Raw genomic sequence first — 7823 nt, forward strand, 5'->3', positions numbered from 1 at the left:
GGTATGGGGAATCGAAGGGCTATGAACTCGAATCGAATGGGGAGGGGTAATATGCCCAAGCAGAAACTAGGTGTGAAGGCCTAATAGTCTTCAGGATAAACACCTTGTTAGCACAATGGTGGTAAGACACACGTGACACAGAAATGGTGAAGGGAGATCAACAATATGCCTTTGTCTCGATGAGGGGAGATAAATTGATTATGTTAAGTCTTGGCTTGGCAGTGTAAACCAAGTGCCCTTCGCTTAAGGTGTGATTGTGTGTGCGAGTGTATTTATTAATTAAGCCTACATCATGTTTTTAAAAAAAGAAAAAATCTTGCTGAAAATAGACTGAAATTAACAACAACAAATGAATAGAAAAAAAATTAACTAAACCCCACCCAAACTGGGTTTTCAAACATTGTGCTGGTTGGTGGCTAAATCAACGGAAAATACACTAAAAAGGTTAAGATATCTAAATGTCATATTGACTGGGATCAAGTGACACTAAGCTACTGGAAAGATGTGCAGCAACAGAAAAAAACCAGAAAGGAAGATCATTGCAAAAACATAGGGAGATGGGTGAAACACTTAGGGAAACCAATGGGACACTAAGGCCAATGACTAAACAAGTTGTAATGTGAAACTATGGATGGTGAAAACCTATCTTTATAGATCTGAAACAAAATGGTACATATCTGGAAAGTATGGTTGAAAATGTTGCAGAAACTTTGACTACTCACTCAGTTAAACTCCTCCTATAAAAGTGGAAGTGTACTAGAATCCCTAGCGGGGCATAAATTCCACTTCGACGAGTAAATAAAAGTACATCAAGGCCTAAGCATGATGAGACAGAGGTCAAACAACCTTGTAGACAACTCTCAACAAAACCCAGAAATAGATCTGAGAAAATCCCGGAAACCCAAAAATCACAAATACTGACTTATTTTTAGGTGAGATTGCACTTTTTGGGCTGAAAGGTGCACTATGGCATCTAGATCACACTTTTTGGGCTAAAAAGTGTGATTTAGGCTACGTGGATCCCAGTCAGAAAATCTTGGAAAAAACTGTCACCTCTGTCACAACTAGTTCCTGTGACCTGCGGAAAAGACCAGAAAGCTTGCGGAAGTCAGAAATTTAACAAATCTCATGTTAAAAAGGTATGAAACATTAAGAGACTTGAAAAAACAAGAAACCCTAAGCTGAAAATCGAAGGTCACCCAGGTTTTTGGATCTAAAGTATAAAACTAATGAAGTCGCCAATTTTGTGATTCGCAACACTTAGAAAATCCCCAATGGAGTTGCCAATTTTGTTGTAGTGTTTTCTTCTCAAAGATGTATGAATATAACCCACTTAAGATTTTGGATGACAAACAATCTCAAAAATATAAATGGCTGCTAAACATTTTAGATCTGCAGCAACTGATAGAAACAAAACCTGCCAAAGTCATGATCTATGCCACAATCATAGTTAACCAACAAAAATAAATAGTAATAACTCCAATCATCGAATGGAGACTAGATATACAAAGAATAGTTTTTATTATAAGACCTGTGAAGGGAACAAATAAATGTTACTAGCCCCCCTCTATGGGATGGGTTCTTGGCTATCCTCAAACATCTTCAGCTTGTGTAGAGTCTCTCTCCTCTATAATGTGTAAACCTAGCAAAAATGTGGTGTGCGCAATGAAAATAATCAGAGTTACAACAGTGCGTGCAACATTGAAAATAATCCAAAGTGAATATTGAATGGAAAACACTTCTATTTATAACAAAATATTGAGTTATCCTCGAATAATGAGCAATAATAAAATATCATTAACCCCATTCTTAGAATAACCACTTGGAATATTTTATTATATTTGGTTAGGAGGGAAAATGTATTTAAACTTTTATTTAGAAATAATAAATAAATAAATGATTTATTTATCATATCAAGGAATTAGTTAAGGAATAATAAAAAAACAAGGATTTATTTAATTATTCCTAAGGGATTTAGTCAAATTTGATAAAGAATAATAATTAATTAGTGATTAATTAATTATTCTCAGAGAAAAATAAGATAATTAATTATTTATTTGTTTATTTTTCATAATTGGATCAAATATGACAAGGGATAATAATTGAACAATGGTTTAATTAATTATTCCTAGAAGAAAATCAAATATATAGTGATTTATTTAATTATTCTTCATGGGTTTAACTATAAATTACTTAACAAGGGTGGTTTATTAAGTAATTTCTCATAGTGAAAGCAATTTTAGTATGGTAAAATTGGCTTTACATGGTGTCCTTCGATCCATCTAGTAAATTAGGCTAGATGATCAATTTGGAGATACCTGAGCATGATCTATTTGGAATTTATCAATATTTCGCCATCAAGTTCCAGGAGAGGAGGATACGACATACACACGAAGGCCATTTAGTTGTGACCAGAGTAGTGCAACATTGACATGGTGGCATATTCTTTAGATTATCATGGGCTCGTGGTATCAATGGATCCTATGGTACATTTGGGATCCCAGTATTGTGTGTAGTGACTGTTTGGGTCAGCTGATCGAGAGGGTTCTTGTTCAAGAATTGTTTGAGGAGAAGAAATTTTTGCTGGGGAAGACTGTAACGTCCCTAATTCAATTAATTTTGTTAAGAATAATTTCCATTTTTTTCAATTTTGGCATTGGGAATGTTTTCGCATGACAACATAGGAAGAGTGGGTTGAGGCAGTCCCCACTTAATTTTTGGAGAAATGGAGGCCACCAACATTAGAGAAAAATAAAATTAAATTGGTAGTGGAATGTGGGACCCACATGAAGTACGCACTTGGGGAAGAAGAAATTTGAATTCCTTGAGGCAAATCGAATTGGTGGAGGGACCCACAAAAAATGCATGTCCAACAACTATAAAATTGAAAATCAAATTTGCCTTAGTTAATCAGCTGAGCCAATATTGTGTTGTTTAGCACAAGGGTGTCTTTGAGTGGAGATCTCAACCCTTGTTTCGATGGACTTTGAGTGCTAGCCCTAGGAGGGAGTTCTACTTCGTTCCAAGTCATACCAGCCACAGTGAGTCAAGTTACAACAAAAGTAAGTTGAATTACAATAGCAGGGGGAGTAAAAACAAGGAGTTTGAGTTAGAGTCGTAGGGAAAGGAGAAACAAGAGGGCCGAGTTACAGCACCAGGAAAGTAACAATGGTAGGACTGAGCTGCAACAGCAAGGAGGATGAGTTCCAGCAACAAGGAGAGTAGCAAAAACCTAGAGAAGGGATAGTAACAACAACGCACAGAAGGGAGAGTAGCAAGAGCGCAGGGACTGCGCAATCATTAGAGTGAGATTTTTTGGGGCAACATTATCTCGGGGATTTTGGAGCTGAGGAGATGGGAGATCATTTGGATGGTCATTTGAGGAGGATTTCTAGAGTTGGGAGTGAAGAGATTGACAGGATCAATCATAACAACAAAATTCATATTTGGAGGGCCAAGCTATGAAGTGTCAATTTTTTAAGGTTGGAACCAAGGGAAACCATCTCTCGTTTTCTCTGGGTTTTGGTCAAGGATAACAATCCAAAATTCATAGAATTTTTTCGACATCCTGAGTGGACAAATCATGGGGCGAAGTCAAGCAACAGTGTAGTTTTGGGCAACAACACATGTTTTTGGAGGAGCTAGTTATTGCAGTTGTTGCACTTCCTTGTACTCATCACCTGGTGCTTGTAGCTTGCCTTGTGCAAGCCCAGGTGCAATTTATCCAACTCATTGTACCACAACAAATACTATTAATAAAAAATTGGCCATTTGGGGATTTGCAGAAATTTATAGTTCATGTGTATTTATTTCTGGAATTTTTTGTGTTATTGCATTTGCATGTCTTTGTTATCATTGTAAAATTTCCATTAGGAACATTACAATGTCATGGTAACCCTCTCAACTACAAAGAGAATCTTTATTGTCCTAAATTTCATCCTTGACTCCCATTTGAGAAATTTAATTTGTTCTAGCGTTTAACGACGTGGGTTTCCCTATGAAGAGGACATAGATTGGACTGAGGGTTAACTTGCAACATAGCCCTCACTCAAGTAAGTTGTTGTGCATATTTAAGCAGTTTCCCTGTACTCTGTTATCTTATATATGTATATATACATTACTAATGTTGCCTTATTGTTTTCACAAGGGTTATGTTGTTGTAACTTCTCGTCGCAATGCTTGCCAACTTGTAGCATCAATGCAACTCCGTCCCCGAGTTTTTGGCTTATCATAGAATTTTGTGTTTTGAAAATTAGCTTACCAAACTCTACAGTCTTGAAATTGGGTTTCACGCTATGGTTTATTTTTCATTTTGTCCTTCTAGGGTTTTATAATGTAATTTCTTTCTCGTGCGACATTCTACCTTAACATTTGGACTGTTACTTTTTATTGTATATTAATCAGTGATTGGCCTGGAGTTGTGTAATATAGGCCAACCCTTTAGAATGGAAGAAAACATAAATTTTATGTTTTCCTTGGATGTATATATGTATCGATTCAAATAGAAAAAGGGTTTTGTATTGTTTTAAACTTTTAGTATTTTACATTTCGCATAGAGACTTGTAGAAAATTTTTTTACTACTAGTATTATTTTTCTATGTTGGTGACCTTCATTAGGTTTTTACTTCTCAAGGCCCTCAAGGATATGAACTATTGTGCATTTCATTTATAATTTATACATATTTATTTTCGTTTTTTGGGCATAATTCATGTTTTTAACCTCATACTTATTAGTCCCTACCATCTGGCAATGGCATGGGACTATTGTAATTGATTATGCCCATCTTAGCATTAGTTCACCTACTTGTTAATCCCATTGATCACGATATAACCAAAGTTTTTCGACATACACTGATTCACCATCGAAAATTGTTCGATATAGACCGATTTTCCTTCTTATTTGGCCTCTTCTCGAGGCCGAAAAGCAAAACCATATGTTATAATTATTAATTTGTTTCATATTAGTAAATACTAGCTAAACTAATGTTAGCATTAGCAGAGCAAATTAAATGCTAAGTTTAATATATTTCCTTTTTACTAGCTTTCCCTTTTTGACGTCTTGACATCTGGATCTTTCTGACACTGCCATTTGTGTAGAAATTCTCACTTGAGATTAAACTAATTATGCAATGTACTAAAGAAAAATACTTAATCTACTTCTACAATCAAACTTGCGAAAGCTTAATCGATTTTGAGCAAGATCAAATAGAACACATATAACAGAGAAGAAGATTTAATCACACATGAAACACAAAAGAATACTCTGGGGAAAGCCTCAGCTAAAAATCACAATCTCTGAATTATCATACAAGTGGAAATATGTTCAAATTACACAAAACATTAGCTCACAAGCTATCATGCTCTCAATACAATCCAACAATACAGCTCATAGACTGAATAAACACAAGATATGCCTTCCCTCGGCCCTCCAAGTCTCCTGTTTCCTTGCACAACTTTCGTTGGGGTCCAATGCTGCCAGTTGTGTGAATTGTCCTCATCACACACTCATCAAACTCAGAAGTAACTGCACAATCCTAAAGGAGATAATTCTTTCTGCATGGATGAGTTTCATATATAGGAAAAATCCTCCAACTGATAGTACACTGTCCCTTCCTCTGATCTCAACTGGTTCTCTGATGGAACTGACATGCATGAGTTCTTTATGAGAGAATATTCAGTTATATAAAGTGCATGCATTAACTAACTGAACTCACAATCAGTTCCACAAACTGTTGGAACTAATCTAACTAGACTTAACTCAGTTAACTGAGCTAACTAATTACAACTCAAAGTACAACTCATCTTGATCTCCTTAATCAAGGGATAACTTCCTCAATCAAAAGGAAATTTGTTGCATGTCTTCACATAGAATTCATGTTTGATTTTATCCAACTAATTAACTCAAGATGAATTAACTAATTATTTTTCAAACAGCTACTAATATCAAATTCGAATTTTAATTCTCAATTTAGTTCAAGGATTAACTAAAATTGGAATCTATCCCGAAATGCTATTTATAGCAATGTTATTTTTAACATTTCTATTTTATCATTCCTTGTTGCTATATCCAATGTTGGCACCTGAAATGCTATTAATAGCATTTCTATTTTTAGCATTTCTTGTTGCCATTTTCAACACTCCCTCTCAACAAGAAAGGCATTCAACTTGAACCCGATCCTAAACCTTTGGGATGTTCTGTATGCAACACTTCTCCCTAGTGTTGTTGCTCCAGAACCTCTAGAAACAAAAAAATATCCCACTTAAATCAGAATGATGCCTCTGTCATCAAAGTCTCTGACTGTTATTGCCTCTGTCGACTAAAAACTCTGCACCTCTGTGCTCTTCAGATCTGACTGCTCTAGACTCTATCACTTTGATCTCTGACTGCATCAATCACAATGATTCTTGCTGCTACATATGTGCTGTTGCTCGTCCTATCTCCCATCACTGCCTCCGCACTGCACCTCCTCTCATCATGTTGCATCGTGTTGCCCACTGCTGCACTACAACTCAGCTACTGAGAAGTAAGTAACTGATCTCCCAACTGACCTCCCTATTGGGCTAGAAACACCCTCTGATGTTGAAGCCCCCTCTGTTGCTAACAAGTGCTCCCTCTCTGACCTCTGCACTGCTACAACAACTCCCTACATCTCGCATTGTTGCACACCTCTCTATGCCATCCTGCACTAATGCAACACTCTTATGCCTCTCACACTATTGTAACCTCGTGCAGTCTCAGGACTCCTGCATTGTAGTTCTCTCTGTCGCTCCATCCACATCTGTCTCTACCCACTCAGCCAGTCCTGCTACTCCTCATCAGGGCTCCCGTAGCAAGGTCTAATCAAAGAGGTTGGGTACCTCAAGGATCCTACCCCCATTTCAGGCTTCATGGGACTATCACTTCACATCGCCCCACCTCACACCTGGAGGTATGGCTACATGTAATCCCTCTGCCCACTTGGCTCGAAATCCCCCCTACTAGAGGTCTCTACATGAGTGGATGCCTCCATTCTGTCTCCTCTCAACTTCTCTGGTTGTGGTTGCTCCACAACTTCCTGAAGCTACTTCACCAATTGTGGCTCCTCCATAATTGTCTGAGACTTCTTCTCTGGTTGCATGTTGATAGGTAATTTACTCTCCCTCTCAACCACCAAGTATCTAACCTTTGCCTTGATCCTCAAGGCTTTTCATGCATCTTGTACCTCAAGTGCATACAAGTTCTTGGCTAGCACACCAACCTGTTTCATCTTTCCCGCCGTCACGAAATTTTCTGGAAAAAAGGTTGATTTTAAATCAGCGATATCTCCCTCATCCAAACTCCGATTCAGCCAATTTATTTTTTGAATTTGGGTATTTTTTTGCAAGGAATCCATATCTACTATTTGTTTCTGAATTTTTTTTACAAAAATTTTTAGATCTGCTCTGCAAACTCGAGGTCCAATTTTTTTTTTTACTTTGATTTCTCTTCTTCGTATACTATTCACAGCTCTGATCACCTTTACTCCGATACCATGTAGAAATTCTCACTGTAGATTAAAATGATTATGAAATGTACTAAAGCAAAATACTTAATCTAATTCTACAATCAAACTTGCAGAAGCTTAATTGATTTTGAGCAAGATCAAATAGAATACATATAACAAAGAAGAAGATTCAATCACACATGAAACATAGAAGAATACTCTGGGGAAAGCCTCAACTAAAAACCCCAATAATTGTATTATCATACAAGTGGAAATATTTTCAAATTACACAAAGCATTGGCTCACAAGCTATCCTGCTCTCAGTACAATCCAAAAATACAGCTCACAGACTGAATATAC

This window comes from Pinus tabuliformis, chromosome 5_1 (genome assembly GCF_031772625.1).
Source record: "Pinus tabuliformis cultivar Carrire ecotype Pingquan chromosome 5_1, CPIR1, whole genome shotgun sequence".
Lineage (NCBI taxonomy): Eukaryota > Viridiplantae > Streptophyta > Pinopsida > Pinales > Pinaceae > Pinus > Pinus tabuliformis.